Below are 9,723 nucleotides of genomic sequence, written 5' to 3' on the forward strand. Positions count from 1 at the left end.
CCAGCCCGAACGCGTTTACACGGACGCCCTCGCCTGACCCACCATAATGACCGCCCTGAACAAGTTGACACAGACACCCTCAAATGACTGGTTTGAACGAGTTTACATGGACGCCACATGACCGTAACGAAGGGACAAGGGAGAGCTAGGTAAATGAGCTGCACAAATGTGGACAAATCTAACCTCGGGTCACAACTTAGCATTTTTGATCCGGGCTCGTTCACCTGGGTGCACCCTCGCCTACTTTCCCAAACGAGTTTACATGGATGCCCTCGCCCGACCCGCCCGAACGAGTTTACATGGACGACCTCGCCCAACCCACCCGAATGACCTACCTGAACGACCCGCCCAAACGACCCACCCAAACGAGTTGACATGGATGCCCTCAAACGACTCACCCGAATGAATTTACATGGGCGCCCACACCACCAAAACGAAGGGACAAGGGAGAGCCAGGCAAACGAGCTACACGAACGTGCACAAAGCCAACCTCGGGTCACACATTAGCATTTTTGATATGGGCTTGTTTTCCCCAGCGCGCCCTCGCCCGACCCGCCCGAATGAGTTTACACGGATGCCCTCGCTTGACCCGCCCGAATGAGTTGACACGGATTCCCTCAAATGACCTGCTCGAACGAGTTTACATGGGTGCCCACATGACCATAACGAAGGGACAAGGGAGAGTCGGGAAAATGAGCTGCATGAAAATGCACAAAGAAAACCTCAGGGCACAACTTAGCATTTTTGATACGGGCTCGTTCGCCCGGGCATGCCCTCGCCTGACTCGCCCTATATGGACCTGCGGTCCGTGTGACGGGCAGGGTGACTCCGCCATGCGAAGGACCTGTGAAATGTGAAACGAAATGAACCTTGGACAAGTTTATAAGGTGTTGGGTGAGTTGAGGGGGCAGTCCCATGAGTTGGGTAGGCCGACCCTCCTCCTAGGCGAGATAACACATTGTGAACGAGTCGGCTTGGGCGTTGGGTGTGGGTCAGCCGGGTGACATAGCCCGCCACCCGCCCGTATATATTGGAGGGCATTTGGAGTCAAATGACCATCATTCGATCAACACGAGTTCGAACAAGGAGTTCTGCAGTGTGTGGATGAGCCCGCACGACAGGTGGAACGCGGGTGGAAAACTCGTTCAGAAAAGTCGGGTGAAAAACTCGGGTGAGAAATTCGGGCGAAAAACTCGTGTAGAAAACTCGGGAAAAAAACTCATGCAGGAAACTCGTGCAGAAAACTTAGGCGAGGTTGTCAGGCAGAACTCAAGCGAGTTCATTCAGGTAGGACTCAGGCGAGGTCATTCAGGCAGTACTTGGGCGAGGTTGTTCAGGAAGGACTCGGGCGAGGTCGTTCAGGTGAGCCGGGTGAGGTCGTCGAGTGACCCGGGTGAAGTCGTTCGGGTGACCCGGGTGAAGTCATGTGGAGACCCGGGTGAGGTCATTCGGGCAAACCGGGTGAAGTCGTGTGGCAACTCGGGTGAAGTTGTTCAAGTGAACGAGTTTGGGTGAACGGGTGGACGTGCAAATGGGCGGTCAGGTGAGGGCATGTCGTGCACGTTGAAATGAAGAATCGTGCAGACAGGTGACTTGGGTAGGGCGTGCCGTGCATGACGAAATGGTGGAAACGGCGAAGTGTTGAGGTTGTGAATGAAGGTGTGACTCGTGCGCAGGTGCCCGTGTGTGGTGACTTGGTTACAACGAGGTGTGCACAAGTTGGGCAAACAACGTGATCGTGCGATGAGGTGAACGAAGGGTTGGTGAGTCGTGCGGGACCGTGTGGAGGCACCGACAAGATAGGCAACCGAGTTTGCTGAAGTTGGAAATTTGGCTAAGTGTAAATTTGGGGTTTCCCAAGATTTAACTTGTACTTGTAAAAGAAGATTATATATATTGATTTGGGCAGACTCATATTGCAGGGAGTTGCCCCTCCCTTTATACTGTTGTGCATTTCTCTTGTATAATGATGTTTATGTGAATGTTATGGGCTTTCACTATATAAAGGATAAAAATAATACTTGGTAATGAAAAATAAACTAAGTATGGAATGCTAGGCATAGTCTACAATCATAAGTATTGGTGAAAAGAAAACGGTTGGTAGTGCTGCACCTTGCTATAGTGCGGTTGAAAGATTACCGCCAGTATAGGGGCATGACAGGTGATATCAGAGCTAGTGCCAGGGAGCTGGTGCTAGTATTGAAGCGTTGAATCTGATACACACCTACATTTCATGATAGGTGGTATCAGAGCTGGTCCAAGTTTTGCAGAAAACTTGGTGAACTGAATCAAGGAGTTGATTCTACGAAGATCGAAGACTTGAAAGGGAGTTCAAGTTTTGCAGGTGACAGGTAGAATATCAAAGTGATTCAGGTGAATGGTGAAGCAGGTTTAGCAGAGGAGAAGCTTTGTGCTTGGGCCAAGATGAAGGACAAGGCATGTCAGGTTTGAAAGAATGTGAAGGGAAGCTCTTGCTTACCTTATATAGGTTGAAGTGGTTGAAAGAAGAGAACCCCTGGATTTGAAAGGAACTTGAAGTCTTGGAAAATAATGTTGAAGACGAACTTCTTCAACTTGGTTGGAAAATGGAGCAAGATGAAGTTCCAGATTATGCTGACAAGGAAGACGAAGCCATGATGATTGCGGATGTTGCAGATATGACAACGATGGAGGATGAGCTTGAGATTGATCAAGTTGGACCAGGATCATGCAGTTTGCAGACATGGATGGATGAGGACACTCACATGGAGGAGCCTCATGATGATGATGTAAGTACTATTGATACTTGTGTTTCATTTGAGCTTTTGGGAGATGAACCATATGCAAGGAAGGGAAAAATCAGTTTGTCGATGCTAGGGAGGATCTTACCATGGATGTCTACGATGAGACCTTGTATGGAGAAGCAAGGATTTTTGACTTTTGTGGGACTTGTTGGGGTTGTTTGTGACCTTGTGATAGAAGGTACAAAGGCCCGTGACAAGGGAGGAACATGATGATCATTGCGGAGGATTGGGTCATTCTTTAGCCACATGAAGAATTGGCTAAGTGCCCGGCATGACTCATTGATAGATTGAGGAGGGCACACACTTGAGTTGCTTGGGTGTGCTTCTCATGGCCGAGACCAGGAGGAAGCCTTGGTGGAACCTTTAGTGGGGGAGCTATGATGGAAGGGACTCGTGATGATGATGATATGGTTGGGTGAACGAGTTCACTAGACCGAAGATTATAGACTTCGATGAGGATGACCTATTGTTGTGATGGGTCTACTTGGTTGGACTACATGGACAACTTAGTCATGGACATCAGGCTGGAGACATGGAGCATGGCAATCTTATAGAGGGACATTATGTAGGAGCACTTGTAGAGGTGTCACTTGTGGGCATCCAATGAGGAGTGCCAAGGCAGGGATGTTGTGCAAGTTGATTTGCTAATGTGACATGGAGATGTTTTATTTATGAGCCAATGGAGAGGTTGTGCACTCTTGTACAACAAGGCCATGGACTTGGATGGAGTTGTGAGTAGACTATGGAGCATTCCTACTACATGGAGAGTTGAGGCATCCTGCAAAGACCTTTGGGCCGAGACTTGTATGCTTGCTGAGATGTTGGTTGGAGATGACTCATGGAGCTCATGATGACATGAGGTTGTGACTTTTAGGGACTTCATATATGGTGTACTTGGAGGATCTGAAGCATTGAGGAGCTGAGGTCAGAGACTTTGATGCAGAATGGATGCATACTTCAAGTACATGTATGGGTGTAGCTTGGAAGAGTGACTTGATGTGGAGGATCGATATGAGACACTTTGGAGTGATGGAGTTACAACGATGGTGATGCCTTAGTGGCAACACTTGGGCATGGGTTGAGCTGAGACTTAACCACTTTTGACACATGGGAGATGATTGATCTATCATCATGGGCAGCACATGGGAGATGAGACAGGTATATACTTGTTTCTATGGCAGACTTGAGGAATGGCACATTGCAGATATGATGGAGGTTGCTTCATGGACCTGGATGTGGCACATCGAGAGTCGAAGTTTGATGAGATGATCTCTTCACTTTGAGGAGATGGATGTTTTGCAAATGGATGTTGATGTCATGGACATCATGTTGCAGATGAGGTGAGGGCTACTTCATGGACTTGAGCATGGCTTATACTTGTATGGAGATGGATTCTTGATCGAGTTGAGGATGTGATGGGATGTTCTGAGAAACGACTGATGGTGGCATGAGGATGTGCATTCTCATGGTTTGAGTGGATAGTTGGACTGATCACCCGACTAGTTCAAACATGGGAGACGTTAGTGTACAGAAATGTGTTAGCATTTGTTGGAGTATTGGCAGTAGTTCACACGAGGACGATACATGATGAGGTCAACACGATATGTTGCAGTGGGCATGTAGCTTGAGAGGGAGGGGCCATCCTTCCACGATGGGGAGCAGCATGTGGAGATTGTGACAGGGTGGTTGATGGTCATGGATTGAGGTGATTTTCTATGTATGGCATACTGATGGGGTGTATACCTTGGTATGGTGATCTTGGTGACAGTTGGTTGCTAGGATGAGATATTGTCAAGGACGACAATGACTTCAAGTGGGGGAGGATGTATGGACCTATGGTCCGTGTAATAGGCAGGGCGAATCCACCATGCGAAGGACGTGTGAAATGTGAAACGAAATGAACCTTGGATGAGTTTATAAGGTGTTGGGCGAGTTGAGGGGGTGGTCCCATGAGTTGGGTGGGCCGACCCTCATCCTGGGCGAGACAACACATTGTGAACGAGTCGGCTTGGGCATTGGGCATGGGTCGGCCGGGTGACATAACCCACCACCTGCACATATATATTGGAGGGTGTTAGGAGGCAAACGACCATCATTCGATCAACACAAGTTCGAAAAAGGAGTTCTGTAGTGTGTGGATGAGCTCGCACGATGGGCGAAACTCGGGTGGGAAACTCGTTCAGAAAAGTCGGGTGAAAAACTTGGGTGAGAAACTCGGGTGAAAGACTCATGCAGAAAAATAGGGTGAAAAACTCATGCAAGAAACTCTTATAGAAAACTCGGGCGAGGTCATCGGGCATAACTCGGATGGGGTCATTCAGGTAGCACTCGGGTGAGGTCGTTCAGGCAGAACTCGAGTGAGGTCGTTCAGGTAGGACTTGGGCAAGGTCGTTCGGGCAAGTCGGGTGAGGTCGGTGGGTGACCTGGGTGAAGTCATCCGAGCGAGCCGTGTGAAGTCGTGTGGCGACCCGGGTGAGGTTGTTCGGGCGAACTGGGTGAAGTCGTGTGGCGACCAGGGTGAAGTCATGTGGTGACTCAGGTGAAGTTGTTCTGGTGAACGAGTTTGGGTGAACGGGTGGACGTGCGGACGGGCAACTGAGTGAGGGTGCACCATGCACGCCGAAATGAAGAATCATGCGGACGAGCGACTTGGGTAGGACGCACTGTGCATGACGAAACGGTGGAAATGGTGAAGTGTTTAGGTTGTGAATGAAGGTGTGACTCGTTTGGAGGCGCCCGTGTGTGGCAACTTGGTTACAATGAGGCGCGCCCAAGTTGGGCAAACAACACGATCATGTGATGAGGTGAACAAAGGGTTGGTGAGTTCTGCGGGATTGTGTGGAGGCGCTGATGAGCTGAGAAACTGAGTTTGCCGAAGTTGGAAATTTGGCTAAGTGTAAATTTGGGGTTTCCCAAGATTTAACTTGTACTTGTAAAAGAAGATTATATATATTGATTCGGGCAGACTCATATTGTAGGGAGTTTCCCCTCCCTTTATACTATTGTGCATTTCTCTTGTATAATGTTGTTTATGTGAATGTTATGGGCTTTCACTATATAAAGGATAAAAATAATACTGGGTAATGAAAAATAAACTATGGAATGTTAGGCATAGTCTACAATCGTAAGTATTGGTGAAAAGAAAACGGTTGGTAGTGCCGCACCTCACTATAGTGCGGTTGAAATATTACCACCAATATAGGGGTGTGACATGCCCAAACAAGTTTACATGGATGCCCTCGCTCGACCCGCCTGAACAAGTTTGCATGGACGCCCTCGCTCGACCCACCCAAACGAGTTTACACGGATGCCCTCGCTCGACCCACCCGAACGAGTTGACATAGACTCCCTCAAACGACCTGCCTGAACGAGTTTACATGGGCGCCGACACGACCAAAACGAAGGGACAAGGGAGAGTTGGGAAAATGAGTTGCACGAACATGCACAAAGGCCACCCCGGGTCACAACTTAGCATTTTTGATATGGGCTCGTGTGCTCAGGCGCACCCTCGCTCGATCGGCCCGAACGAGTTTACATGGACGCCCTCACCCAACCTGTCCACCCGACCCACCCGAATGAGTTTACATGAATGCCCTCACCCGACCCACCTGAATGAGTTTACATGGATGCCCTCACCCAACCCGTCTGAATGACCCACCTGAATGAGTTTACACAAACGCACTCGCCCGACCTGGCCGAGCGCGTTTACACGGACGCCTTCAAATGACCTGCCCAAACGAGTTTACACAGAAGCCCTCGCCCGACCGGCTCGAACGAGTTTACTTGAACACCGTCACCCAACCTGCCCAACCCACCCTGTCATGCCCCTACACTGGTGGTACTCTTCCAACCGCACTATAGCGAGGTGTGGCACTACCAACCGTTTTCTTTTCACCAATACTTATGATTGTAGACTACACCTAACATTCCATACTTAGTTTATTTTTCATTACCAAGTATTATCTTTGTCCTTTATACAATGAAATCCCATAACATTCACATAAACTTGGTTGCCCAGCTCGTTGATGCCTCAACACGGTTGCTGCACGACTCACCAACCCTTCGTTCACCTCGTCACATGATCGTGTTGTTTTCCCAACTTGGGCACACCTCGTCGTAACCAAGTTGCCACACACAAGCGCCTTTGCACAAGTCACACCTCCATTCACAACTCCAAAACTTCACCATTTCCACAGTTTCATCATGCACGACGTGCCCTACCCAAGTCGCCCGTCCGCACGATTCTTCGTTGACCCAAACTTGTTCACCCAAACAACTTCACCAGAGTTGCCACACGACTTCACCAAGGTCACCACATGACTTTACACTATTCACTCGAACGACCTCACCCACGTCGCCACATGACTTCACTCGGCTCACCCGAACGACTTCACCCGAGTCACCCGACAACCTCACCCGACTCGCTCGAACGACTTCACCCAGGTCACCCGAAAACCTCACCTGGCTCGCCCGAACGACCTCACCTGGATCGCCCGAATGACCTCGCCCAAGATTCCTACCCGATGACCTCACCTGAGTTCTGCCTGAATAACCTCGCCCGAGTTCTACCTGAACGACCTCACCCGAGTCTTGCCATGAACGACCTTGCCCGAGTCCTTTCTGAACGACCTCACCCGAGTTCTGCCCGATGACCTCGCACGAGTTTCCTGCATGAGTTTTTTGCCCGAATTTCTCACTCAACTTTTTTGCACAAGCTTTTTGCCCAAGTTCCACATCTGAGTTTCTCACCTGACTTTTCTGCATGAGTTTTTTGCCCAAGTTCTGCTCATCGTGCGGGCTCATCCATGCACCGCAGAACTCCTCAATCAAACTCATGTTGATCGAATGATGATTTTCCTCCACAAACTGTCCACTAATATATATGGGCGGGTGGCGAGTTATGTCACTTGGCTGACCCACACCCAACGCCCATAGTTGACTCATTCAACATGTTGCCTTCGCCCGAGTGGAGGGTCGACCCACCCAAATCATGGGACCACCCTCTCAACTCGCCCAGCATCGTATAAACTCACCCTTGGTTCGTTCATTGTGCATTTCACATGAGCTCCTCACCCGTCTTTCGCATGGTGAAGGTGACCTGGACCACAGGTCCTTACATCCTCCCCCACTTGAAGTCATTGTCGTCCTCGACAATATCTCATCCCAGCAACCATCTGTCACCAAGATATCCATACCAACGCATACACCCCATCAGTATGTCACATATTAGAAAATCATCTCAATCCATGATCATCAACCACCCTGTCACAATCTCCACATGCTGCTCCCCATCATGGAAAGCTGGCCCCTCCATCTCAAGCTACATGCTTCCTGCAACATATTGTGTCAGCGTCTTTAATGACAGATTGCAGACTTGGATGCAGATGGCCAGATGTTGGGATGGAGTCTACATGGGTTAGACATCATGGACAACTAGAGTCATGGACATTAGGTTGGAGACATGGAGCATGACAGTTATGCAGGGACATTATGCAGGAGCATGTGTAGAGGTGTCATTCACATTCTGTGGGGAATGACAAAGCAAAGGATGTTGTGCAGATGCTGTTATGACATGGAGATGTATGAGACAGTGCAGAGGTTGTACACTCTTGTGCAACAAGGCCATGGGTTGAACATGTTGTAGATAGGATGGAGTTTCCATGGACTTGAACATGGGAATTGGACAGAATCTTGATGAGTCTGAGGTGTAGCAGAAGTCAGGGAAAGATTGATGGTGGCATAATGATGTGCATTCTTATGATTTGAGCGTGACAGTTGGACTAATCATCCGACTAGTTCAAGTCATGAGGGGTACCAGTGTACAGAGGTATGTTGGCATTAGGATGAGGCAACGTTGGCACATGATGGAAGTGTGTTGGCATCTGATGAAAGACTACAGGATAAGGATGACACATGATGGAGATGGTGGTTCTACATATGTTGTAGACATGTTTGGAGTATGTGGAGGAGTTGACATCATGCATAAGATGGTTCGAATATGGAAATTTTGATCTTGGTGGAGGGCTACCAGGATGGTATGTTGTCGAGGACGAAAATGACTTTAGGTGGAAGAGGATGTAAGGACCTGTAGTCCTTAACACACACTCCCAGCATGAAGTGCGACTTGAGCGATGAGTTATGGAAGCTCTACGACTAGCGCACGAGGAGACATAAGATAAAATACGTAGATGGGTTGAGCGACCATGTTTATATGATGAACAACATGGGGCATTCATGATATGAAGCCGATGGTTGGAAGTAATCTTTGAGGGCGTTGGTCGATGGGCCGACCAAGCCGCAAGCATGAACAAAAAACGTTGGTTGATGAATTGAACGGGTCGGCCAAGGGAATGGCATAACCATTGAGTAGCGTATATATTGTGTGCGAGTTGGAGTCATTTGCATCATTCGACCTTCGCTCATCCAACAAAGGAGAAGTGCGTAGAATAAGGATAGTCACAACAATAAAAGGAAAGGCACAACACAGTTGTGTGCCCAACCTTGGGCGAGGCTACACGAGAAAAATGCATTGTCTTAGTTTGGGTGAGGGCGTGAGTAGAGGAACGCCTACCAGTTGAAGAGTAGGGCATGCACGGGTGTGGACACCTGGTTGTGCGAAGGAGCACCCGACGGTTGAATGAAGGTGTGGGCACCTGGTTTGTGCGACGACTTGGCACGGGTTCTTGGGTGACTCGGGTGAGCGCCCGCCCATCATGCAAGTGTGCACGGTGAGACATTTGGTGAAGCCGGTTGTGCGAAGAGGGTGTCTTGGTGACTTGGTGGAGTCACCCGCTCGTCATGCATGAAGACAAGGTTCAATTGTGAAGTGCGGAAGGCAGCTCGTGTGAGGGCGCACCCGCCCGCCTTAGGCAAGGAAATCTTGGTTGTCACACAGACGTGTGACAAGGTTGTAAATTTGGCTAAGTAGGAAACTTGGTGT

This window comes from Pinus tabuliformis, chromosome Q (genome assembly GCF_031772625.1).
Source record: "Pinus tabuliformis cultivar Carrire ecotype Pingquan chromosome Q, CPIR1, whole genome shotgun sequence".
Lineage (NCBI taxonomy): Eukaryota > Viridiplantae > Streptophyta > Pinopsida > Pinales > Pinaceae > Pinus > Pinus tabuliformis.